This window comes from Humulus lupulus, chromosome 4 (genome assembly GCF_963169125.1).
Source record: "Humulus lupulus chromosome 4, drHumLupu1.1, whole genome shotgun sequence".
In the NCBI taxonomy this organism is placed as follows: domain Eukaryota; kingdom Viridiplantae; phylum Streptophyta; class Magnoliopsida; order Rosales; family Cannabaceae; genus Humulus; species Humulus lupulus.
The window spans coordinates 224,624,711-224,634,443 of NC_084796.1; positions in this window are offsets into that span (position 1 = coordinate 224,624,711).

A 9,733-nucleotide genomic window follows, 5' to 3' on the forward strand; every position below is an offset into this window, starting at 1 on the left:
CTTCCTCGATGAATATGATTGGTTGCCTCTCCATTCATTGTTGTTTGGGTAGATGCTGCTCTGGGACGAACTCTACTCTGTTATGAGCCTTCAACTCATTGACATATCTCTTCTAGGCACCCCTGCTCGTGCCGGCCAGATGGGGGCCTCCGAAGATCGTGGATATCTCTCCTTCTATCACAGGAGGAGAGGTGTCCTGATTTATCCGGGGCCCGGGCTGACTTACCGGAGCCGGTTGACCTGCGGGAACTCTATTCCGCGCATACTGAGTCAAGGGTCCAGCTCTGATGAGAGTCTCGATCTCATCCTACAAATGCCTACAATCGTCAGTGTTGTGGCCAATGTCGTTGTGGAATCGACAAAACTTGGAGGGGTCCCTCTTGGCCTTCTGGTGCTTCAAAGGCTCCGGCTTTTTCCAGGGAAGGCGAGCAGAGTTTGCTAGGAAAATGTTCTCCCTAGTGTTTGTGAGCTCGGTGTAAGTCGCATAGACTGGCTTAAATTTTTCCATGGGATTGTTCTTCTTCGGGCCGTGCTGGCCGCCCTCCCTGCTCCCTTTTCTCTTGCCTCCACCCAATTGGTTATTCTGTGTAACAGTTTGAGTCATTTTCACGACATCCGTTCCCACTCCAACGGGCTGATCAGGGGCTTGGCTGGTTCCCGCGACCGATGCTCACTCCTCTTCCAGGTTTATCCATCCCTGGGCCTTGTTTAGGAATTCGTCTACGGTGCTGACACCTTTTCTTTGTATCTCTTTCCATAGTCCACCTCCAACGAGGATTCCAGTCCTCAAGGCCATAAGCTTGAAACTATCGTCTGCATCCCTGGCTCGAGCCGCGACGTTTGCGAACCTACTCAGGTAAGCTTTCAAAGGTTCCTCGGGCTGCTGCTTCACGTTTTCCAGGGTGTCGGCTTTGACGCTGGCAGCCTGAGAAGCTCAGAATGCCCTCTTGAAGTCAGCAGAAAAGGTCTTCCACGAGCTGATGGACTGCTTTTTATTCTGCTTGAACCATTTCCTGGCCGGCCCAGTCAAGGTGGAAGGAAATATCGAACACCTTAGCTTAGGGCCGATGTTGTGGGCCATCATCAGGGTGTTGAACATACCCAAATGATCCGACGAGCCTCCGTCTCCATCAAACTTGGACAAGTGGGGCATACAGAAACCAGGTGGATACACCGTGGCTGCTATGCTGGGGGCGAAGAGCTCGAGTTTGTCCCCCGAGTCGTACTCATCTTTTTCCTTTTCCGATAAGAGCTTCTTCATCAGCTCCTTCATCTGAGCTAGACGCTCTAGGGTTTGGTCCTTACTTCCTTGGTTGTTCTGGGGCTGTTCAACAACTCCAGTTCCATTGTAAGCGTTAGGCGGGTTATTGTCCCTCCAAGCTTGAGCTTGGTTAGGTGGGACATTCCCACTGTCACGTACTTCCGACAGACCCTCCCCTTGGTAAGCATGACTACCATTTCTAGTCAGATCTCCTCTCTGTGAGTTGAGGCAATCTCGAAGGTCGGCCCGATTGGTGGCTCGAGGGCTTTGAGCCGAACTCAAATGATGGCGCAGGTCTTCACCGGACATGCCACTTCGATGACTCCCGGTCTAGTATCTCTTGTTTGAAAAACTCGGAGCCCGCTGTTGAGGGTGAGGATCCGGGACTTCCCCGTGCGCTCGGCTGCGACGGGAAGGACCGGCAGAAGGAAGATTGCTCCTGCTGCTCCCATGAGCCGGAATGTCCCGGACTGGACGGGGAGGAGATGGGTATCTTATGGGCATCGGGGGATGCCTAACTGGTGACGCGATCCTAGTCCCGTCTGGGAGGATCAAGCTAGGTCGCGGCCGCTCCACTCTACCATTCCCCGCGTCCTGTGCTTGGCGGTCTGACCGTGGTGCAGGACGGCTGGCCGGAGCAGGCTGTCTTCACGAGCCCTCCCCGGATCTCCTCCGCGAGCTGCCTCGGGCCCTTCTAGGTGCGTTCGAGGGTGGAATCGAGCTAGGAGTTGAGGTTCGGACCAATCAGCTGAATTGCTAATCGGCCCTAGGAAACTCCTCAAACACAGTTTCCCGGTGGTGGTGTGACGTGGGAGTAAAACTCGGAGTTGAGGTTCTGACTGACCGGCTGGGCCTAGACCGGTTATCCCGGCGGGACCTATGAGTCCCACTATACCTCTTTCCGACGTTAGCGTCGGTTGTAAGAGGAGGTAACTGGGCCAAGACCTCTCCGATTTTCTTGTTTGCTTTTGACAGTTGACTTCTCAACTATGCGTTCTCCATCTCTATCGCCGTGTAGAAATCCGGGTTCGGATTTGGCGGCCGGGGTGCCGAACTTCCGGTGTCGCCCTGGCCCATTGGCTGCTTTCCCGGCCACCGCTGGACCTCGGGGTTTTGTTCATCGGATATGGCGGCATGGTGGGCCTCCTGCCCATCATGTTGATCCGCTTCATTACCATGCCTCAAACGAGTAACCACCATGGTCAGGTTTTCTGCAATAGCACCAATCTAAATCCTCTCAATGAAAGCACCAAATTGTTGACACAGTTCTTTGCCAACAGATAATTATACGAATAAACGGGATGGATTAGTGCTAAATTGTGAACCGTAATATGAAAATATTTTTATTCCAAACTGACGAAATTAGTATTGTGGGAAGGTTATCACTCCTTTCTTTTTAAGTGGTTCGAAGGTTAAAATCCCTCTAGTCCACCAGTCTATGTTATTAACATCTCTTAAGTATTTTTTACAAAGTGTTTCTTTACAACCAAAATGCCCCCAACCCCTTGCAACGCCCAGGGTCTCGGTATTTATAAGGAGAGGATATCTGGGCGTTGGTAAAGGGGGTCATCCCGTGACCTTCTTACCCATCATGTCATCTCTGTGACACTGATGATTAATTCCTAAAACCTGACAATGAGGTGTTGTCTAATCAATAGGTAAGGGGAGATAATGGGCCGCATGGCCCAAACCAGTCGTGGGGTGCCTAAACACGCACATTTATGATGCGTGTCCGAGAATTCAGGAATGGAATAGACACGTGATGTCTGATATGTGCACGTTTACATTGCGTGGTAGCCTTTACAAGGATTCGAGTGTCAGATCTATGCTGCACCTCGAGCTTGATGTAGCTCCAGCTCGTGATATCCATACTGCTGACCCACTGCCTTCAAGTAGACTGCTAACTCTCTGATCAGCTTCGGGCTAGGGAGGTGGAGACTCATAACAGCAGCTCCGGGGGGACGATTTACACGTGGCGGACTGAATTATGCCCTTTTCCATCTCGCTAATAACTCGCGGATATTTAGGGCGTACAGCAGTCATCTGCCAGCTATACACGATCTGAGTAAAAGACTTGTGCTGAAGTTAGGATACACAATCTATTTTTAAATTTGAATTTGAATCTTTGTAAGAATATCTAATTATTTAAATCTCAACCAACAAAAATATCTTATTTTAAAAAAAACATTTTTAAATTATAAAACAAATCAGATATTTTTTGTTTTGATTATATATAATCAATTTTTTTATTTTAATTTCTTTAATTTAAAAAAAATTGATGTACAGTACTCGACACGGGTACTGTTCATGGTGCATGGTGTGCACGCAGGTGCGCACGCGCGGGTTTGCACTGGTTGCCGAGGGACATCGAGGGATGCACGCAGGAAACGCTGGGTGACGCGCATGTGCGTGGGCTGGTGTGAGCTAAGTGCGCGTGGGTGCGCGCATGCAATGGCAGCCAGGCCAAAAAAAATCAAAATTTTTTTTGTGCAATTTTTCAAACCAAAACCATTTTCTAATTAATTTTAACATGTTTTACACAAAATAAAACATATATAAAAATTAATGGCATAGAAAACGTAACAAAATAACCTAAAATTGCCAATAATTACATAAAATTTAATATGCTTCATAAAATCATGAAATCCATCCAATTATTCAAACACATCAAATAATTCAATTTTTAACATGTTCATGCATGAAAATAAAGATTACCAAAGGCTCTGAGGCCAGTTGTTGGGAAACTTATACATGATATTTAGTTATTTTCACATAGATCTAATATTAAACAAATTAATATGAGATAACCTAGAACATATTTCTAAAATTGAATTCAAAGAGAAATAATGATAAAAATACTTACATTATACACAGCGGAATGAATGAGTCATTCCTTCAGTTTCTCTAACCCTTGTATCCTTTTTGTTGCATAGTATTACCAAGAAACTGAACCAATCTTCAATTTTCTTCACAGCCTTCCAAAGTATCCTTAGGATCACCTAAACTAAAGCGGGAAATTCCCAACACATGAGATAGATACAGAGAGAAGAAGAGAAAAGAACAATAAAGCTTAGAAAATGAATTATGTTTATAGAGAATCTAAAACCTATCAGAAAACGAATGTCTGTCATCGAGTTTCAACTCTCACTTAACATTCATTTCATAGACTCATTTAGGTCATTTATATAATTAAAAAATAAATAAAATAATAGTGAATTAACAGCCCTAGGTCGAAATTATCATGGGCTTTAAGCCTGTGAAATTTCTCATTTGATTATAAGCCCATTGGACTTAAAATCAAGGCCTGTATTATTTTCTATTGATTTAATTAATTAAATAATTATTTAAATCCTTTATCAAATTAATTATTTATAATTTGAACATTGATTTAAAGTTATTTATTAATTTAGATACCAATTTATCTTAATTAATAAATATGCCATAATTTCTCTTTTCTTCTCTAAATTATATAACTCTGTGAAACTATCCAAAATTGACCTGATCAACTTTGATAATTCTAATTGATAATTAAATCAATTAATTGAGATTATCTAGATGATATTATCCAAGGTACAGTGGGGACCATGGGCCTATGAAATCAAGCTCCAATAAGTTATCATAAATCTAACAAATAAATTTACTAACTTATTAATTCCTCGTGATTCCATTAAAGACTCGGAATTGCACTCTTGAATTCATAGAAAGCTCTATAACAAATATAGATACGCTATTAATTATCCACTATTACAACCATAATTGTCACTCAATCCTCTATAAACGGTCTACAATGAGATGGGACTAAAATACTGTTTTACCCCTCATTGTATTTTATCCTTAAAACACTTAGTTCCTTGTAAATGATATTTCAATAAACTAATATTAATTAATGAAATGAGATCTCTATCATTTAGCATCTTGAACCAAACTAAAAGGAAACCATCATTTCACGTCTTCATCAGAAGCTATAGATGTTCATATCTATGATTAACACTCCCACTCAATTATACTACAGAGTTCCCAAAATGTAATTATGGGCGAGTCCGTAGGGTAAGCTAGTAACGAACAAGTCAAAGAACTCAAATAATACAATCAGTTAGAATACTAACCACTCGAAATTGAGATTGAATTGACCTATGGTCAACTATATGATATGACTAGAATAGATAATAATGGTATGTTTACTTATCCTATCTACTGTCAATATCGGTCCTGTCCGATGCAAAAAATACATCCGATCTTATCTACTTTGCCAATGTTCTGGAAAGAACATAACACTACAATGTGTAAGTAGATCATATTGTAGATTGGCAAGTTAGTGTAAATCTTGTGCACTGACTAATCTTAGGACTAACTTATTTTGAACATATAATCATATTTATGTTCCACTATGATTACGTCACTATAAATATGATTAGCTATATGCTCAGGATTTAATAGAAGTTTATATTAAACAAATAATCATGAAAATAAAACATGTGAGCAAAGTTATTGACCAAGTCAAAAAATGATTTCTATTCTTTTATTGATAAAATGAGATTACAAATAAATTGGGTTTTAATTAGGGCATAAAACCCCAACATACCTCAATTGGAATTCCCCCTCCTAGCTGTAGATAATTAGTTCTAGCCTCAAGCCTTCAAGCTTTAACGCCTTCAAGCTTCCAAGCCTTAAACTCTACTAATTTTCCTCGAAAATCCAAGCCAACATAGAGAGGAGTGAAAACGTAGAGGTTAGAAAGATAGAGAGAGTTGAGAGTGTTTTAATGTGCTTCTTGGTTCTATTGGGTTCTAAGGTTGTTGGGTATAACCTTCCCTTAGGCAAGCAAATGTCTAAAATACCCCTTGCCCACTAACTTACCTATCACAGGCCCCTAAGGGCAAAATGGTCTTTTGCCACTTTTTCCCCGTTAATCATAATTAACGTCTTATAATTCCTGTTACCCCCAATATCCTCAAATAATCATTAAATAGTTTCTCATTGCCCAAAAAATCCCGGTAATGTACTAAATTACCAAAATACCCCTAAGCTCACCCCGAGCCAGATATTTAACCTCGTTATGACTAAACTGCTAATTTTCTCCCTAGGATCACCTCGTATCGAATAATCCAAATATATCCACATAATAATGTGGTCTCAATTATATAACACACGCACACACACACACACACACACACATATATATATATATATTCAAATATGCTCTCAACGTGCCAAAATCACAAAAATGTCCTTCTAATAAGAAACGGGCCCACATGCACGCAAATACAATCATTTTATAATGTAATCCACATAATTTATATAATCATGCATATCATCACATAATAATGTAATTAATTAGTTATTGCCCTCCTGACCCTCTAATCAAGGCACTAGTCTTATTAGGAAATTTGGGGACATTACAGTTTTTTTATATTCTTATAATTTATTTTGGCTTATGATAAACTATAAAATAATTAGTATACTCATTAATTTTTATATTTTAATTTTACAGTTTGATGGGAAAAATGTGTGCAGTGAGATCAATGACCCCCTCTCAACGCAACATGAATGGTTAGCAATATTGACAACTTTTATTTATTATTAGGTGAATTTAGTTTTATAGCTACTTATAATTATGTCAATCGGTATGAATACTATGTCTTTTTTTTAAACAAAAGAATGAATGTTTAGTATATGAATGTTTTTATAAGATTACAAACTTGATGAATTTTATTTATGCAAATGATAAATTAAGTCATATAATGTTAGTAAAGGAAATAAAACATTATTTATAATAAACTAAATTGGATTTCTAAATATTAAATCTAAAATAAAATTTTGGTTATATAATATGAAACAAAAATATTTATACATATATTTCAGTTATTATAAAACAAAAATATATATAATTCAATTATTATAAAACAAAATCAATATTTTTTTTAAATAACCCTTTAACTTTGGTTATTATATAAAAATCAAAGTCTATTCATACCCTTTAACTTCGATTTTTATGTAATAATCGAAGTTAAAGGGTTTAAATATTCACGCTGGAACCCTTTAACTTAGGTTATTACATAAAAACCGAAGTTAAAGGGTATGAATAGACTTCGATTTTTATGTAATAACTGAAGTCTATTATTAATTTTTAACTTCAGTTTTTGTAAGGCTTTTAACTTCGCATGGATAGACTTTGGTTCCTATTTCACCGAGAACCGAAGTCTATTAGCCTAAAAAATTGAAGTTAAATGCTATCTTTGTAGTAGTGGTTATTTCAAATTCAAATTTTGTGACTTATTTTAATGGCACATGCACACTACTTAAGTCTCCAAGTAATATGTGTACATGTTTTTAATAAATACTTAAAACTATATTTTTTAATCATATGCTAAAATCTATAAGTACTAACCAAAATAATTATAATTATCCTAACCTAATTATAATTATTTTCTAAGTCATAGAAATCATAACTACAAATAATTAATTTAAAACTTAAAGAAATCTTTTTAAATTCCACCACTCAAGTTAAACTATAAACTATAATAAAAACTAACCTATGGTCATAATTAAGGAGAAAATAATAATATTGTTTATTACAAGAATCGCTCTCCAAACTCAATCAATGAAAATACAAAACCAATACTTAAAATTATATTATTACCTACCTACAATGTTGGTTAATATTATCTTTCTGAGTAGAGGAGTTACAAATCCCAGTGACCATACAATTCTCACTATTAGATTTGTGTACAACAATAAAAATGACAAAATATACAAAGACGATAATGGAACTGATGGCAAAGGCACCAAAAGCTAAAAAGATCATCTCCACTTAAGCACTTGACTTCTGTTTTTTTTTTTCTCTTCTCTCTACACACACATATATATATTCATAGTTAGTAAACTTTTATACATAATTTTTTCAAGGAGAAAAAAAAATACAACCAAGAGAAGTAAATCAAAGAAGAAAAAGAATAAGGAGAAGTAACGTACAGAGACTTTGAGTTGGTGTTATATGATCATATCTCAAAGTGTTGCGTTACTAAAATCAAAACAAATCTTTCACCGAGATTTAACCTGAGAAGATTCCTCAAAAGCCTTAAGGAGGTTGCGTAGAATTTGTTGTCTAGACAGAAAAAATATAACGTTGAGAACTTTTGATATAGTCCTCTGCATCATAGATAAATAGAGTTGTTTAGACATTTGTGGCATCAGAAATGCATTATGGTGCTTTATGGAAGGGTGGAATGCAAAATGACGGAGAGAAGTGTAATGACCCAACTACTCTAGACTTTGGACTATTAACGACAACTATACTATAACGCCCTGGTTACCCCAGAACAGTTACGGTGAACCAGAAAATTGACTCATTGCCTGAGCCCTTTGGTTAAAAACGTGATCTAAGTGTTATTAACAGGTTAAGGTGAAAACCAGTAAAAAGGAAAGGATATGTTTTATTTGATACATAAAATTGTTCATGGGCCCACAAGAACATTTACAAGTTATTTACAACTCAAAAAGGTCATTACTATTCCAAAATTTCAAACCCCGCCGACCTAAGCAGCAAAAATAGGGAAAACCCCCTAGTTCCTCTGAGAACTCCTTGGCCGTGGTGGTCAAGCGGCCGCATATGTACACATCACCACCTAAGCTCTCCATTCAAGGCTGGGTGAGCTTTTCTTTTCCTTTACCTGCACCACATAGCACCCATGAGCCAAAGCCCAGCATGAAAACATAGCATTACATGTAAATATCATCAAATGATTATCATTATAATCACGCAGAGCTCATAGCTTTCAAACAGATGAGTGAATATCACTTGAGATTCTGGTAAACCATACTGAGTGACTGACAAGCAGGTCACTAATTCAAATGGAAGAGTGGCTGCTGGGTAAGCCACTAGCCTTCAACAAATGAGAGACTGATTGGTAAGTCTCTATTTTAACAAGTGAGTGACTGATGGGTAAGCCACACAAGCGCTTATAATGTTCATCGAACTTGAGGTTGGTCTGGCATTAATGCTCTTTGAGTCATTCAATGCAGTAAGTCGATTAGAACTAATCTTTATTGGCTTGCGTTGAACACGCTAAGGCCGTCCTGACTAATGAGTCAGCACTATGTGACCAGTGCCCAGTACCACTGCCGAACCTGACTAATAAGTCACAGCTTCACAGTTGATACTAGCACCTTTGCCAAATCTGACTAATGAGTCAGTACCATGCGCAAGTGAGCAACATTTGCTAAGCATTCCACAATCAATTCATGTCCACATTTATACAACCAACATGCCTCATGAATAACCATGCATGTCACATATGGGGTGCAGTTTTCTTACCTCTGATTCGAGCTAGAATGAACAAAAAAACGACCCTTGAGAACGGTTTAGCTTTTAGTCCTTTGGCGGTTACCTAATCATAACACATTACAGGATACCATCAATAACATGATAATCAAGGGTTCTCAAACCAAGATTTAGCCTCCGAGACATCAATC